The sequence below is a fragment of the Schistocerca nitens genome, chromosome 4 (assembly GCF_023898315.1).
Source record: "Schistocerca nitens isolate TAMUIC-IGC-003100 chromosome 4, iqSchNite1.1, whole genome shotgun sequence".
Classification (NCBI taxonomy): domain Eukaryota; kingdom Metazoa; phylum Arthropoda; class Insecta; order Orthoptera; family Acrididae; genus Schistocerca; species Schistocerca nitens.
The window spans coordinates 213,314,962-213,333,386 of NC_064617.1; positions in this window are offsets into that span (position 1 = coordinate 213,314,962).

Here is an 18,425-nt window from a genome sequence, read left to right on the forward strand (position 1 = left end):
AGTTGAATTGAAATTACTCGCTTTGTCAAGCATTTTATAAATACTAACGATTGGAAAGTAGGTTTTCCACAAACATCTTCTTAGTTTTTAAAACAGAATGTTTTAAGATTGTATGCATGACAGTTGAAGATTCTATGAAATATGTTTTTGTATTACAACAAAATTAATATCACAATAAATGTTTGTGTACTAGGGCTGGGTTAGCTAGTCAGCATAACTAGATCAGCTGTTGGTGACCAGGTAGTACTCGCACCCTGGTGGCGTATAAGCTAGGGCAAGCTGCAAACAGTAACGGGCTACCAATTACTCCCAAATACTCACAGTTGTACAGTTTCACAATGCAATGGTTGTAACACACAGCCATAATAATAAATAACTTACAAAGTAGTAGTCATGGTGATAGTGGAGGTGGTAGTAGTGGTAGCAGTAGTAGTAGTAGTTGTTGTTGTTATTTTTGTAATTAGGAGTTGTCCCCATGAAGGATTGTGTGGTTATCTTCCATATCTGAAGACTATACAAGTCTTTGGTGATGTGACTTCTGTTATCTACTATTGATTTATGGTTTTCAATAATTTAATATTATGCCTGAAATCCATAACTATTGCTTTGTGGAATGTACATTGAATGATGAGCATCTGAGAATGAGACAGCTTGTCAAAACAATGAGGGGTAGTAATAAAATACTAATTATCATTGAGAGAAAATAAAGTTATGTAATTAATTTTTTATTTCTTTCCAGGCACTTATCTGCAGCCCTTGTGCACACTGAAATCACCATGCCAGAGTATCATAGTGAGTCACTAGAGGAACTAAACCGAAGTGGTGCATCTCACTGATAAAATTGAATATCGTGTAGCAATTCATTTTCAGCATTTGGTGGGGAACAATGCTGCAGCTATCCATGATGAGTTAGTAGAAGTGTACTGATATGGCAACTATGCAACAGTATGTGACACAGTGGTTAGGTGGTACAGATGCTTCCAGAGTGGTGAATGACAAAGAACGAAATGACAGACCATCTCTATATGTAGAACCAAGAACTGCAACAGAAGTGGAGGTCTTAGTGCTTGAAGACCAGTAAATCACAATCAGACCGATGCTCAATAAAGTAAAAATCAGTTATGGAGCAGTTTTCAACATCTAGCATGACCTTTTGAACACAATAAAAGTTGCCGTCTGCCAGGTTCTGTAACTGCCCACATTCATTGTAAAACCCGCTGAGATGAGGCAGCAGTGGAAATGTTGCAACTGTGTCAGGCCAGTCTAGATGGCTTCTTTAGTCGTCTGATTACCAGGGATGAGTGGTAAATGGAAATGAGCGTTTGGCGTCATTGACTGGGAGACCCCTTATGGGGCAGGTCCGGCCGCTTTGGTGCAGGTCTTATTACATTTGACACCACGTTGGGCAACCTGCATGCCGGATGGGGATGAAATGATGATGAAGACAGCACAACACCCAGTCCCTGAGTGGAGAAAATCCCCAACCCAGCCGGGAATCGAACCTGGGCCCCTTAGGATGGCAGTCCATCATGCTGACCATTCAGCTATCAGGGTGGACAGGATGAGTGGTGAGTATTACACTATCACTCAGGACAAAGTAGTAATGCAAGCAGTGGAAACATGCAGATCCACTATTGCTGAAAAAGGTGAAGACCCAATCATCATCAGGCAGGGTGATGCTGAATGGTTTTTGGGACTGCCATGGTGCAACTCTATTAGATTATGATCATGAGGGGCAAACTGCCACAAGAGGACACTGACAAAACTTCCTGATGAAATTAAGGAGACTGTTAAGATGAAGCATCATGGGAAGTTGCCCAATAGGGTGTGCTCGAGCTTATTCTGCACAAGACACAGTCACCTGGGCTGCTTTCTTAGGCTGTAGTGCTATGGGGTATAGTCAGTGGTGACAATGAATCATAACACAACACGGAGACAATATAACACACTTTTGTTACTGAAAGAGTTGTACACTTCAGAAGCATCAGAACTCAACAAAGTCGTAAGGCAGACTAACAGTCAGAGTTTTGTGTGATGTCCTGGTTGAGCACCAGTGATTATGTTTGTCAACACAGTGTTCCCATGAGGCCATCATATTTTCCATCCCCTCCCCCTGTGTTCTCTTGTCATGGCATCTAATGAATTCTTTCTCTTTCCTTGAATGAAGGAACCCTTGCATGGCAGGCACTTAAAGAATGATGCTGAGATAATATTTGGGGTAAAAACTTTTCAACAGCAAAAATTCAGACTTCCACAAAGAATGTGTCCACCAAGTTATCCATCAATAGAAAAAAGTGTGTCGTATTGGAGGGTGAATTTGTAGGGAAGGATTAACAACATCATCAAGGTTTCAACATCACAACTTGGTGTTTCCCCAGTGATAATTAAAACTTAATGATTACCACTTTTTATGATTTGGTTATGAATCAATATGTCTGATATGGGACTGCTAACAGACTTACAGCCTATAACTGCCACATTTCCTGTTGCTTTTCTTGGAAACAACAGATGGTCTAGATTGTTTTTCAAAAATCTTTTTCATATTATATTTATCAATTTGCTTATTTTTGTTGTGTCTGAGAATTATTTAAGAGGTTGTATTTTAAGATTGTTTCAACCTAATTACCTTTTAAGAAAAGTTTGCCTCAGTTAGAACAAACAGCAATTTATCACATAAGACAGAAATTCTGTCCAGGTAATCCTGCATCGTCCTACAGTCACTTAAAAACAGCACTTTCCCATACACCACACTGTCATCAGCAAACAGTCACAGGTTGCTGCTCAGCAAATCCATCAGATCATATATGTATATAATAGAGGGAAACATTCCACGTGGGAAAAATATATCTAAAAACACAGATGATGTGACTTACCGAACGAAAGTGCTGGCAGGTCGATAGACACACAAACAAACACAAACATACACACAAAATTCAAGCTTTCGCAACAAACTGTTGCCTCATCAGGAAAGAGGGAAGGATGAGGCAACAGTTTGTTGCGAAAGCTTGAATTTTATGTGTATGTTTGTGTTTGTTTGTGTGTCTATCGACCTGCCAGCACTTTCGTTCGGTAAGTCACATCATCTGTGTTTTTAGATAGATCATATATGTATATAGAGACCAAGAGTGGGCCTGTGACACTTCCCTGGGGCACTCTGTATGATAAATTTGTGTCAGATGAACACTCACCAGTCAGGCCAGTGTACTAGGGTTCTATTACTTAAAAATTCTTTGAGACACTCATACATCTGAACAGCTAATCCATATGCTCAGACCTATGTTAACTGTCTGCAGTGTGGCACTGAGTCGAACAATTTTCAGAAATCTGTAAATATGGAATCAGCACTTTGTCCTCCATCCATAGCGTATTGTGAAAGATAAGGACAAACTGAGTTTTGCACGAGTGATGGCTTCTAAATCAATGTTGATTTGTGAACAGAAGCTTTTCTGTTTCACGGAAATTTATTACATTCACATTTAGGATATGCTCAAGAATACTACAGCAAACTGACATTAAGGATATTGGTCTGTAATTTTGCAGGTCCGTTCCTATACACGAATCACCTACACTTTTCGAGTCACTTGGGACTTTCCATTGTGTGGGAGATTCACAGTAGATGCAAGCTAAGTCTGGGTCCAGTGCCGAATTGGGATTTCATCTGGACCTGGTGACCTTAATGTTTTCAACTCTTTCAGCTGCTTTTCAATGTCAGGATTTTTATTTCTATGTCCTCTGTACAGGACTTTGTATGGAAACTATCACTTGTGTTGACAGTGGTGACAGAAGATCCTCAGCTAATATCATAAGCCAGGAGGTGAGACAAATTAGATTACATTTTGATGTTATCCATACTGGATGAGAGTTCATGGTTGTGAATTTCAATGTTAAAAAATATATCGGCTCCACCACTTGTTTATAGTGAAAAACGCTAAGATTGTGTTTTACACTACAAACAAGTGGTGGAGCCAATATATTTTTAAACATAGATTACATTTGTTTCACCTTAACAACTTTTCTCCACCATACAGAAATTCTTGAACAAAAATAACTGGTCTATTACAAAATTGTATTGTGTCAGTGGTGCATGTTTCCATGAAGAGTTGCTTAAACTTCCAGGTGAGGGCCACTCAGTGACCACAACAACAGCACAAAATTCCCATGTGAGTATTCAGTATGATTTCTTCTTAGGTCTATTAAAGAGCTGTATCAGTGAATTTGTTTCATAGATGTCTTGATATTCTGTTGGCAAAAAATGTCATAGTTCCATTAAAAAAAATGGTTATTAGTGAAGTTTTGGAAACGAGTTGCTGTTTGTTTCATGATCATCTCTAGGTGCAAATCATTTACAAATATCTTTACAGAGTCAAAAGTAATTTGAGGAAAAAAGGTTATATATGAGGAGACTTAAAAAAGTAAGTTACGCATAATTATGGCTGGCCAAGTGACTTATATTGAACAGTGCACTACATTTCAAAATGACACAGATACATAACACTAGTTTTCAACATAGTCACCAAGTCTCTGTAAATATCAGAGACACTGAACTGACAATGGAAATCCATTTTTTGGTCAAGAAGCCATTTGAGGACTGCTGTGTGAATGTCCTCATCGTTGGAAAATCTTTTTCCCTCCAGATGTTCTTTTAGCTTTCTGAAAAGATGGAAATCACATGGCGCAAGATCTTCCTTCCTTCCCAATCAGCATCACCCAAGTATGTACGACCTTTCTCTGATAGTTGGCACCATTTCATTATGGCTGGACACGACCCTGTGTTTGGCCCATATACCCCTAGAATGGTGAACCTGTGTGCAATTACACATTTTGCCCACAAGAATCATACTGTCACCCCCCCCCCCCCCCCATACTTCAGCTTTGAATTTTCCAGTTACTGCGCCATTTCACTTCCCCACTGTGATGCACCTATTATCTGTCCTGCAGCAGAACTGTCCCTGCAGGCATGCAGATGCTCACTGACAGCCAAAATATAAGTATATAAACAGAACGGAGACTAATGGGAATCATTCCAGTGGTGGTACAGGGAAAACCCACTGACATAAGAAACTTTGACACAGTACGGATTGTTATGGCCTGGCACATGGGAATGAGCATCTTAGAAATGATGCAACTGATCATCTGTTCACATGCTGTAAGTATCTATGGAAACTGGGTGAAGGACAGTAAAGGAAAGAGTATATGGCAAAGTGTCAAATGCTCATGTCTCATTATACAATGAGGAAGTTGGATAGGAGCCAGTCCGTGCCAAACCTGATGACAGATGCAATGCAGGTGTAGCCACACGACTTAGTGTTCCGGAGCACACAGTGTAAGTGTACATTGTTGATCATGGATCTCAGCAGCAGATGACTCGTACTTCTTAGTTAAACCAGTGAAATCATCAGTTATGATTGCAGTGGTTACAGGAGCATCAAGATTGGACTGTGGGTCAAAGTGAACATGTTTTCTGGTCAGATGAATGAAGTGTCTTGTTCCATCATGTCGACAGTTGTGTTTGGGTACACTATCATCCAAGTGAATGGCTGCTCATAATGTGTGTTGCACCATGAATGCTGGCAAGTGAGGTTGTATTATACTATGGTGGACATTCACAAAGGAAAGAAAGGAAGAGTAGGGTTTAACATCCCATAGACATTGAGGGATGTTCATCTGGGCTTCCCTGGGACCATTGGTAGTAATCAAATGCACCATAACAATTGGGGACTATGTGAACATTATTGTGGACTACATGTATCCATTCACTCTTGATATTTCTCCCAGCAGTGGTGGCATCTTCTGGAAGGATAACTGCCTGTGTACAAGGCCATATTGTGTTGCTGTGGCTTTAGGAGCATTACAGTAAACTCACAATGATGTCTTGACCATCAAATTTTCCTGTTCTGAAGTCGATGGAACACGTCTGGGGTACTATCAGTTGCCAGCTCCTGTGTCAGCCCGTAATTTATGGGAATTGAGAGACCTACATGCAGAGATCTGGTGCCTTATAAGTCTAGAAATCTACCAAGGAATTGTTGAATCCATGCCATGCAGAATCATTGCTGTATTGCGTTCTAAAGCTGAACCAACATACTCTTAAACGCATGGTCATAATCTTTTGGATCACCAGTATATACCATGAACAGTAACAGCTCTGCTATACTCTCTTGGGGTATATGGGAATTAGCTTTCATATCTGTAAATTTTTTCCCTTTAAGAAAAGTGTGCTGAGTTCTAACTGTTAGTCTCAAACACACTCAAAAGTTGGTCCAGTACTTGGTAATCTTGTATTTTGTTCACTACAGAACAGCATGAACCTGTATTGAATGCCTTCTGCAAGTCAAGGAACATTAAACCAACTGTTGTCTAAAGAATTCTCACATTCATGGATAAACAAAGAAACTTATTTCACAAAATCTCTATTTATGGAATCCATGTTGATTCATATACAGACGATCTACATTCTTCAGAAAGGTCATAATACAAAAGCATGATTTTAAACAGATGAGTGTTAGTGGTATAGAACAATAATTGAAGCGTACACATGAGTAACTCTGTACATAACATTTCACCTCAGTAAAAGAAATCAGAAAAAAAATCTGGTTCCAGAAAGTAATGACAGTGAAATTGCTTAGCAACTTCTTTTTAATTGTTGTACATATTCTTTGGTACAAAATAGCAGAAATGAAATGAATAGTGAATTCTAAGGATGTTATTGCCAAGATTTTTGTTTCTTATGGAAAAACCTCGCTTTACAGCATTAGGTAAACAGTTCATTCTACAACACTGGCTTCCTTTAGTGAGCACTGAAGTGCCCAGTACCAAAAGGCTCTGTGTTACAACCCCATTAAACAACACAAAACAAGTGTACTGTGTTATTTACCATATTATACTTTACTTCCAGGTTTATGTATTTACTTCAACTTTTAAAGCAGTTATAATGATTACAGTCTCAGTATTGAAAACACAAATGAAATAAGATTTCTACCAAGTCCTGAAATAAATATGAGTTTCTTCATTGACTTTCATACCTATGGAGAAGTTCATATGGTCTTCTAACAAGTGACATTATCAGCTTGAAAAATTCACTTCAATTATGCCTATTTTATTCTACAGCTGTTGTATTACAGTTATGTTTGAGTTAGTTTGCTACATGTCTGTCTACAAGGATAGGCTGTATTCTTTGCTAAGCACACAGTATCAACACATTGCATTAAGCAAATATTTCATACAAAGAACAGTATTATGATACTCCTATACAGAGTGGTCCATTGATCGTGACCGGGCCAAATATATCATGAAATAAGAGTCAATTGAAAAAACTCCAAAGAACGAATGGCCAAATGACAATAAAATTATTATTATTATTATTTCTTTCCTTTCTCAGACCTTAGGTCTGGTTCGAAATGAAAGTGACGCGGACCTTGATCAAGCGTGACTTCCTTTTAACTGTACGGTATATGTTACATTGCGTTTAGGAACTTTCAGGTAATTGAACATGTATCAATAATTACGGATTTCTGTAGTTGTATATTTATGTTTGGATGTAGCTGTATTGCGTTGATGTACTGGTGGATATTGTGTGGTATGACTCCTGTAGTTGATAGTATAATTGGTATAATGTCAACTTTATCCTGATGCCACATGTCCTTGACTTCCTCAGCCAGTTGGATGTATTTTTCAATTTTTTCTCCTGTTTTCTTTTGTATATTTGTTGCATTGGGTATGGATATTTCGATTAGTTGTGTTAGTTTCTTCTTTTTATTGGTGAGTATGATGTCAGGTTTGTTATGTGGTGTTGTTTTATCTGTTATAATGGTTCTGTTCCAGTATAATTTGTATTCACCGTTCTCCAGTACATTTTGTGGTGCATACTTGTATGTGGGAACATGTTGTTTTATAAGTTTATGTTGTAAGGCAAGCTGTTGATGTATTATTTTTGCTACATTGTCATGTCTTCTGGGGTATTCTGTATTTGCTAGTATTGTACATCCACTTGTGATGTGATCTACTGTTTCTATTTGTTGTTTGCAAAGTCTGCATTTATCTGTTGTGGTATTGGGATCTTTAATAATATGCTTGCTGTAATATCTGGTGTTTATTGTTTGATCCTGTATTGCAATCATGAATCCTTCCGTCTCACTGTATATATTGCCTTTTCTTAGCCATGTGTTGGATGCGTCTTGATCGATGTGTGGCTGTGTTAGATGATACGGGTGCTTGCCATGTAGTGTTTTCTTTTTCCAATTTACTTTCTTCGTATCTGTTGATGTTATGTGATCTAAAGGGTTGTAGAAGTGGTTATGAAATTGCAGTGGTGTAGCCGATGTATTTATATGAGTGATTGCTTTGTGTATTTTGCTAGTTTCTGCTCGTTCTATAAAGAATTTTCTTAAATTGTCTACCTGTCCATAATGTAGGTTTTTTATGTCGATAAACCCCCTTCCTCCTTCCTTTCTGCTTAATGTGAATCTTTCAGTTGCTGAATGTATGTGATGTATTCTATATTTGTGGCATTGTGATCGTGTAAGTGTATTGAGTGCTTCTAGGTCTGTTTTACTCCATTTCACTACTCCAAATGAGTAGGTCAATATTGGTATAGCATAAGTATTTATAGCTTTTGTCTTGTTTCTTGCTGTCAATTCTGTTTTCAGTATTTTTGTTAGTCTTTGTCTATATTTTTCTTTTAGTTCTTCTTTAATATTATTATTATTATTATTATTATTACTGTTTTTTTTTTCATTTATAAATATTTGGCGATTTTTTTAGTTTTGTGCATGATGCCCATGGCAATATGTTATGGACTTTTACAGCAATATAAAACTCCATTTTGAACCATGGAGAAAGCAGCATAATCTGTATGGAGAATATTTGGTTGGATTCATATCCAGAGCCCTCGTCTTCAGCCTTACATCCAAATTTGACCAAGTTTGACTTGTCAAAGGCCTACTCTCCTTCCCCCAATCCAAGTGCTAGCTCAGCCTGACAGTGCTTAATTTCAGTGATCTGACGAGAACCGGTGTTACCACTGAGGCAAGGCCATTGGCAACATTGAACCCTGCCTCTCCCAATTCGTACCACAATCCAACTGTCCACCTAACCACCCCTGGTTGCATTCCAAGAATTCCTTACCTTCAACTTGATGTCACCATCCTTCCACAGGTCCCTTTCTAAGAACACCAACTCTTCAGCAGAAGAAAGGACAGCCATACACAGCCTCAAAACATATCCTGACCTAATCATGCTCCCTGTAACAAAAGCCCCGCCACTGTCCTTATGAATCACAGTGACTACCTGGTGGAAGGCCTCTGCCAATTGTCTGTCTACTCCACTTATCAACTCTGTCAGAGATACCCCATCCCAGAAGTCCAAGATAACTTCAGTCCCTGCTTAAAGCCTCAGCACCTTCCCAGAACCATTTCCCTCCTCATCCCCATGACATCTCGCTCCCTAAAATCCACAAACCAAACAATCTTGGATGCCCCATTGTAGCTGGTTGTTGTGCACCCACAGAAAGAATTTCGGCCCTCACGGACCAACACGCTAAACTATTGCCTGAAATCTAAATCTACATCTACATACATACTCCACAAGCCACCATACGGTGCATGGTGGAGCATACTGTGTGCCACTACTAATCATTTCCTTTCCTGTTCCACTTGCAATCGTTCTGCAATCAGCTTCAAATTCCGCTTCTCTAAATTTTCTCAGTAGTGCTTCTCAAAAAGTACATCACCTTCCCTCCAGGGATTCCCATTTGATTCCCGAAAGCATCTCTGCAATACTTTCATGTTGTTCAAACTTTCTGGTAACAAATCTAACAGACCACCTCTGAACTGCTTCAATGTCTTCTTCTAATCCAACCTGGGGCGGATCCCATACACTTCAGCAGTACTCAAAAATGGGTTGCACCAGTGTCTTATATGCAGTCTCCTTTGCAGATGAACCACACTTCCTGAAAGTCCTTCCTATAAAATAAAGTCAACAATTTGCCTTTCCTACCACAACCCTCATGGGCGCATTCCATTCCATATCGCTTTGCAACGTTACACCCAGATATTTAAATGATGTGACTGTGTCCAGCAGGACATTAATAACACTGCATCTGAACATTGTGGATTTGGTTTTCCTATTCATACATGTTAATGTACATGTTTCTACATTTAGAGCCAGCTGACATTATTAAACCAACTAAAAATTTAGTCAGAATCAATCTGTATCCTCCTACAGTCACTCAACTTCCGACACCTACTCATACACCACAGCATCAATAGCCAACAGCCACAGATTGCTGCCCACTATATCCGTCAGATCATTTACATATATAGAAAACAATAGCAGTCCTATCACACTGTCCTAGGGTACTCCTGTCAATGTCTCTGATGAACACTCACTGTCAAGGACAAAACAATGGATTATATTACTTAAGAAATGTTTGAGCAACTCACATATCTATGAACCAGTTCCATGTGCTTGTACCTTTGCTAACAGTCTGCAGTCTGAAATCTAGAAATATGGAACCTGCCTGTTGCCCTTCATCCAAAGTTCACAGTATATCATGTGAGAAAAGGGCAAACTGAGTTTTCCACTAGTAATGCTTAGTAAAACCATGCTGATTTGTAGACATACGCTTCTTGGTCCCAAGGAAATTTATTATATTTGTAATCAGAATATGTTCAAGAATTCTGGGGCAAACCAATGTTAAGGATATTTGTCTATAGTTTTGTGGGTTAGTTCTTTTACCCATCTTATATACAGGAGTCACTTGCACCTTTTTCCAGTCTCTTAGGACTTTGCATTGGGTGTGAGATTTGTGATTAATGCAACCTAAGTAAGGAGCCGGTGCCATAGTGTACTGGGATTCCATCTGGACATGGCAAGTTATCAGTTGTTTATCTATGCCAGGGATGCTTATTTCTATGTCATCCATGTGGGAATCTGTTCAGTGGTCAAGCAATGGTATGTCTGCACTATTCTCTTGCATGAACAGTTTCTTAAATGTAAAATACAAAACTTTGGATTTCGTTTTCTTATCTTCAACTGCCACTCTACACTGGACAATGAGTGACTTGATGGAAGCCTTAGATCCACTAGGCAATTTTACATAGGACCAGACTTTTCTTGGGTTCTCAGCCAGATCTTTCACTAAGGTATGACAGCAGCAGTTGTTATATGCTTAGAGCACAGACCTATTCTGAGGCACATTAACCTCTATTAACCTTTGCCTATTGTCACTTGCATGTCCTGCTTTGAACAGATAGTGCAAAAGCCCTTGCTTCCTCAGCATTTACTGAATTTCATTGCTAAACCACGGTGGGTCTTTTCTGACCTTAATCCACTTACTATGAACATAGTCCTCCAGACCTTGATTTACTATCTGTTTAAACCATTTAAACTCCTCCTACTTCTCCTTTGAAGGGAATATATACAAGAAAATCTGTAGCACAAGCAGGGGCACTCTCCTATGCCAAACTGTTTACAGACCATCTAGAGGAAACCTTCATAGGCTCCCAAAACCCCAAACTCCTGGACTTGTTCAGGTTCGTTGATGATGTATTCATGATCTGGACTCAGGCCCAAGACACCCTATGCTTGTTCCTTCACAACTGCAACGCCTTCTCTCCCATCCACTTCAACTGGTCCTCCTCAACCCAGGGTCCCACCTTCCTAAACATTGACCTCTCCTCTCTGATGAGTTCATCCATACCCCTGTCCACATTACACCCCCAACCACCAACCATACCTGCACTTCAGCAAGAACTCTCTTATCCAATATGCTGAATGTTTCACAAAGGCCATCCCAGACAGTCACCACCCACTAGGGAGACGTGTGTAAATAACCTCCAAGATGGTGTCTCCCGGGCAATGGGCTGCGTCAGCAGCACGGCAGAAAGTTTACACAAACGGCGACCGAACTGGACGGAGAGTCCCTCACGGTCAACAGCAGCAAGTGCATCCTCAGTGAAGAAACTGTCTGAGTGCTAAGACAATTAATATCAGACCATTAGTCCATATTATGCAGTTAAACAGAGAAGGCATCAATCGCAGTAAATGTGAGCACCTAGGTAGAATGGCTAAGGAACACCAAGTTGATGTAATTGCACTGCAAGAAACACATTTAGCTGACAAATTGTAGCTGTGATTATATTTCAACTTTGCTCAGATTTAATAATGACTGGTGTTTGTTCTGTATATATTATTATGTATGTGTGTATATGTATATTTATATTTATATGTTATGTTATGTAAATTTACGATGTCAATACCGCACTTGCACTGGTAAAGCCATATGATAAATAAATAATAACCACCCACTATACCTACTCCCCAAAGAGATTTCTTGTGCCATATCCCCACACATCCCCAATCCTCCCACCACCCCCAAGAATCAGGTACAAAGGATCACTCCCTTATCACCTGGCACTACTCTGGACTGGAACAACTGAACCACACCCTTTGCAAGGGCTTTGACTATCTAAAATAATGCACTGAAATGTGTGACACCCTACCCAAGACGCTTCCCACTACTCCTGAAATGGTGTTCTATCACCCATCCAACCTCCACAGCATCCTAGTCAATGTGTATGACACTCCCAATCCCATCCTCTTGCCACAGGGATCATATTGTGAGGAAGACCCAGGTGCAAAACCTGCCCAATCCACCCACCCAGCACTTCCCACTTAAGTCCTGTCACAGGCTTTTCCTACCCTATCAGAGGCCAGGTTACCTGTGAAAGCAACCATGTCATACCAGCTCTGCTGCCATTACTGCACAACTTTTTATATTGGTATGACTACCAACCAGCTTTCCATCAGGAAGAATGGCCACTGCTAAAGTGTGGCCAAGAGCAAAGTGGATCACCCTGTAAGACAACATGCAACTGAACCTAATGTGCTTGAATTGAATGGCTCATTCATAATCCAGGCCATGCAGATCTTCCCCTCCACCAACAGCTATTCTGAACTGTGCAGGTGGGACTATTCTGACAACATGTCTTCTCCTCCCGATATTATCTTGGCCTCAACCTCTGGTAACCTATTGCTCACACAACCTCCACCCAACAGTTTCCACCCCCTCTATCAAACACCTCCTTTGTATGTTGCGGAAATTGACAGTTATTTTATATATGAAAAAATATATATTTTATATTATGAAAAGTGTGAAGTGATCCACATGATAGTTAAAAGGAATCCATTAAACTTCGGTTACACGATAAATCAATCAAATCTGAAGGCTGTAAATTCAACTAAATGCCTACGAATTACAATTACAATCAATTTAAATGGGAAATAACACATTGAAAATGTTATGAGGAAGGTGACACTGTGTTTTGTTGGCAAAACTCTTAGAAGACACAACAGATCTACTAAAGAGACTGCCTACACTACACTTGTGTGACCTCTTTTGGAGTACTGCTGCACGATGTGGGATCCTTACCAAATAGGAGAGAGTTCAAAGAAGGACAGCATGTTTTGTATTATTGAAAAATAGGGGATGGTGTGTCATGGACATGATACAAGATTTGGGATGGACATCATTAAAACAAAGATGTTTCTCATTGTGGTGGGTTCTTGTCATGAAATTCCATTTGTAAACTTTCTCCTCCCAATGTGAAAATATTTTGTTGATGCCAACCTACATAGGGAGAAATGATAATCATAATAAAATAAGGGACATGAGAGCTCGCATGGAAAGACATAGGTGTTCATTTTTTCTGTGCACTCTTCCAGAATTGAACAAGAGAGAATTATTATGAAGGTGGTTCGATGAACCCTCTGTCAGGCACTGTAGAACTCACGTCCCCTCATCCTCTTGGTGCACCGCTCTCTGCCAATTCACGTACCGGTTTTTCCTTTACTCTGCCCCTGTCCCTTTCCCCAATGCTGCACGTGGCAGCCTTGTATAGTAGCTACCGACTAGTCCTTGCACCTTCCACCAGGCAGCAATGACACCCCCTCCTCCTACTGTCCCTCCCCTTTGCACTCCACATTGCTGCTTGAAGTTGACACAGCACCATTGTATTCAGGGCAGAGCGGCCAGACATAGCTGTCATGTGTGCATTTCATGTGCTTACTTGTATGAATGTGTGCATGTTTTCTTTTTTTGAAGAATGCTCTGCCTGAAAGCTAAATGTGTAACAGTCTTTTTTTGTGCCTGTCTGCAACTCAACATCTCATCTTTATGGTAAGTAGCAGTCTATCCTTTTCATACTACTGTTCATATTCCTACATGGGCTTTCCACTGTTTAAAAATTTAGAACAATATCTCAATCCAAAATAAAATTAGACAATCTTTAGTCTCACCAAATTTTTACTGCTTTGATGTAGTTCAGCACAACACAAACATTGAATACTCAAGTTTACTCGAGCTAACCATCAATGCTTGCATAATACGAGGGTGGTTTGAAAAGTTCTCAGAATCAGCACGAGAGGTCAGCACTAGCGCAAAGAGTTGTTCATGTGATATTCATTGGACTGTAGCCTGTAAACATGTGCCACATCAGTGCTCTTGGAAGAGAGCTGTAGCAGTGATGTGACTCAGTTGTTGTTCCCGCACAGTGATTTGCAAACGTGGAAAAAATTGAGATTTGAGCAATGATTAAGTACTTCGTAAAGAAAGGTATGAAAGCAAAGGACATTCATGCCGATTTCTAGAATACACTGGGGGGACTCTGATCCTTCATATTCAACTGTTGCCAAGTGGACAAATAAATTTAAGTTTGTTAGGGAGAGCTTAGATGATGATCCATGCATTGGTCAGCCAAGATGTGTTACTACTCCAGAAATCATTGCAAAAGTGCACTAAATAGTCATGGAGAATCGCTGATTGAAAGTGTGTGAAATTGCTCATTCTTGTCAGATGTTGTCTGAAAGGGTATATCACATTTTAACTGAAGAATTAGAAATGAAAAAATGATCTGCAAGATGGGTGCCGTGACTCTTGACACTGGATGAAAAACGCATGATAATGGACCTATCGGAACAATGTTTGGCCCATTTTAGGAGAAAAATGAACAAAATTTTTTGTGTGCATTTGTGACCACAGATGAAACTTGGGTGCACTACTATACCCCAGAGACAAAACAAAAGACAAAGCAGTGGAAACATGCTGATTTTCCACCACCAAAGAAAGCAAAGACAATTCCTTCGGCAGGAAAGGTCATGGCATCAGTGTTCTGGGATGCGAACGGGATTATGTTTGTAGATTATGGGCAAACAATTACTGGAGAATACTAATAACATCCTGGACAAATTGCAACACAAGATGAGTGAAAAAAGGCCAGGTTTAGCAAGGAAGAAAGTCATCTTCCATCAAGACAATACACACCTGCACACCTGTTCTGTCGCCACGGAAAAATTGCGCAAACTAAGGTATGAATTGTTGCCACACCTGCCTTGTTCACCTGGTATGGCTCCATCAGACTCCCGTCTCTTCCCAAAACCGAAAATTTTTCTTGGTGGACGAAGATTCACTTCAAATGAAGAATTGATAGCCAGAGTTGACAACTATTTTGCCGGCCTGGAGGAATCTCAATTTCGAGATGGGATCGAGGCACTGGAACATAGCTGGACCAAGTGCATTAGTCTACAAGGAGACTACACTGAAAACTAAAGAAAATTTCAGTGAAATAAGTACTTCTTTTCTACTCCATTCCAAGAACTTTTCAAACCACCCTCGTACACTGAAGAGTCAAAGAAACTGATACACCTGCCTAATATTGTGTAGGTTCCCCACGAGCATGCAGAAGTTCTGTAACATGACATGGAATGGTGAACTAATGTCTGAAGTAGTGCTGGAGGGAACTGACATCATGAATCCTGCAGGGGCAGGGCTGTTCATAAATCTGTAAGAGTATGAGGGGGTGGAGATGTCTTCTGAACAGCACATTGCAAGGCATCCTAGATACGCTTAATAATGTTCATATCTGGGGAATTTGGTGACCAGCGGAAGTGTTTAATCTCAGAAAAGTGTTCCTGGAGCCACTCTGTAACAATTCTGGAAGTGCGGGGTGTAGCATTGTCATGCTGGAATTGCTCAAGTCCTTTGGAATGCACAATGGATACGAATGGACACAGGTGATCAGACAGGATGCTTACGTACATGTCACCTGTCAAAGGTAGACGTATCAGGAATCCCACATCACCCCAACTTCACATGCCCCACACCATTACATCGCCTTCACCAGCTTGAACAGCCCCTTCTGACATTCAGGATCCATGGAGTCATGTAGTTGTCTCCATACCTGTACACGTCCATCCGCTCAATACAATATGAAATGATACTCGTCCTACTAGGCAACATGTTTCCAGTGATCAACAGTCCAATGTCAGTATCAACAGACCCAGGTGAGGCATAAAGCTTTGTGTCTTGCAGTCATCAAGGGTGCACAAGTGGACCTTCGGCTCCAAAATCCCACATCGATGATGTTTTGGTGAATGGTGCACACACTGACACTTGTTATTGGCCCAGCATTGAAATCTACAGCAATCTGTGGAAGGGTTGCACTTCTGTCACATTGAATGATTCTCTTCAGTTGTTGTTAGTCCTTCGGTTGCAGCAATGTTAGAGATTTTTTACCCGGTTCATGATATTTGTGGTACACTCGTGAAATGGTCGTAAAGGAATATTCCCACTTCATCGCTACCTTGGAGATGATGTGCCCCATCATTCATGTGCTGACTATAACACCATGCTCAAACTCATTTAAATCTTGATTACCCGTCATTGCAGCAGCAGTAACTGATCTAGCAACTGTGCCAGACACTTGTTGTCTTATATAGGTGTTGCCAACTGCAGTGCCGTATTCTGCCTGTTTACATATCCATGTATTTGAATACACATACCTATACCAGTTTCTTTGGCACTTCAGTATATATGTGTACAACATCCAGCTATTCAACCATATCAGTCACTCCTACTATCAGTTATGATTAATGAGAGCTAATGGGCAATGTAATTTTTGCACAGTCAATTTCCTTGTTTTCTGTCATCCTTCATCAGTACCTCTCCTCATCTATGAAAAATCTATCATAAGTTCATAACACAAGATCTGATATGGCCAGCATATTGACTGTTCCCATGCATAACACTATTGTCCATCTCAGCACTACAAATGGAAGAAACCATCCAGTAACCTACACCTTATCAAAGACCACTCTGCTTTCAAGAGAGTAAGCTTACTTCTCATTGACATAGCTTCTATCTTGGCTTATGCCAGCAAATAGCCAGCATCATATTGTTGACACTATCCATGCTCTCCTCATTCTTATCTATTTCTGTTTTCCTTCCTCCAGTTAATCTATTACTCTTATCTTATTGTTCCTTGCTCTTCTACAGACCAGTCAACTTCTACAGATTTGATCACTTTGGTACACCTGCTATACAATTCTGTTAGAGGTTGTGATCACATATTTGAGTTCTTGGATGAAATTACCATAAGCTGTCATGCCTGATCGGAGTTCAGCATCACCAGTTCCAATGCATTTCAAGTGAGCGAGCAGACACAATACCAATCTTAGTTCTCGATGAAGTTAAACTGTGAAATTAATACTATCAGGCTCACAGTCTTGGTTTGTTTGAACAGGCATAATGCATTTTATTTGTGATAAATAAAAAGTCAGTTGTTAGTTTCAATGATCTTCATAACTCATTTGAGCTTGTTGCTTCACATATTTCTCAATTGTGAAAATTGGATTGTAAACGATAACATTGTGCAATAACATTCATAAATACAACTTGTCTGTATCCTAGCATATCACATCAGCTTTCCTTACTTTTAACACAAAACATGGCGCCCTCACTCCAAAATCGATACAACTATTACATTTTAAATGTCTTTGTACTGGTCAGTAATAAATGTTCAGATTTAAGTTTAATATTTAACAGATGTTGTTATATTCACATACTATTTCCATTTCTTCATCATTATCATTAACTATAACAATATAATTTGACATTCCTGTTTTTAACTATGCAAAAAACTTTATTTTGACCATTGTTGCACCAGGCTGGAGGTACCCATGTCCTGCTGCATGAAGAAGTCAGGAACTGCCTTTCTGTACAACCTCATCGACCCTTCAACACCTTTTTTAAGGGATTGAAGGTGTGATAATTGCATGGGGAGAGATCAGGACTATAGGGCAAATGCTCGAGTGTCTCCCACTTGAGTTGGATGAAGCTGGCCTCCCATATCAACCTGCATCTTGTGTCGAATCATTCTGCCCCATACATGTTCTTCATTCTTCAATGAGTTTCTACCATCGTTTGTCCTTCAGCACCCAACAAAAGAATAACATCACATTGGTCCTGTTTGGACACATATGATAATAACACTGCCATAGTTCATGTTTTCACACGCATGTTGGAAAGACATGAATGCCATGTTAATCCCTTACCTACACGTCAGTGCTTGTATACCCACATCAGAGTCAAG